The 572-nt window shown below is 29.2% G+C and overlaps 1 protein-coding gene across 1 annotated transcript in view; it reads left to right on the forward strand.

The window, feature by feature from the left end:
• The window catches only part of LOC119593322, a 7,132-nt gene that overhangs the window by 382 nt on the left and 6,178 nt on the right, over positions 1-572 (forward strand). The gene's annotated exons all lie outside the window — the stretch shown is intronic.

Consider the following 572-nt stretch of genomic DNA (forward strand, 5'->3'; position numbering starts at 1 on the left):
TAATGTTACTTGCTCTTAACTGTTTGCGTGTCATTTTTATGTATTGATGTTGATTATTGCATGTTGGAAGATATTTTACATTACAATTAAGGTAAGGAAGACCTGGTTTCTTGTAATGGTGGTTAACAATAGTTCTATTTTTTAATTTTTATTTTATCTTCAATATGGTTTACTCTCATTTAGATGAGTGTTTGTTCTATGCAATGATTCGAAATTGCATGTTGGAATATGTTCTATGTTGCAGTTATTTTTCAATTTTGAAATTTTCTTCCGTATCTGCAATGCGGTTTACCCTTATCTGCTTGCGTGTTAATGTTATGCAATAAAACTGAAATTGTATGTTGAAATGTATCATTGTAAGACACACAAACCTTGCAGCGAATTACATGCTTTATCTATATCAGTGGTTCATATGAAAATTATGCTAAGAATTTATACAATTAGATAAAACAAATCTAGTACAGATAACGTATTTTTATGAATTAGCCTTCAAATTTGGTAGGGGATTGTTATATTAAGATTATACTATTGAAGACATTGCAATTAGATTCAAGAAATGAGTACAGACTCCA

Source organism: Penaeus monodon, chromosome 32, assembly GCF_015228065.2.
Source record: "Penaeus monodon isolate SGIC_2016 chromosome 32, NSTDA_Pmon_1, whole genome shotgun sequence".
Classification (NCBI taxonomy): domain Eukaryota; kingdom Metazoa; phylum Arthropoda; class Malacostraca; order Decapoda; family Penaeidae; genus Penaeus; species Penaeus monodon.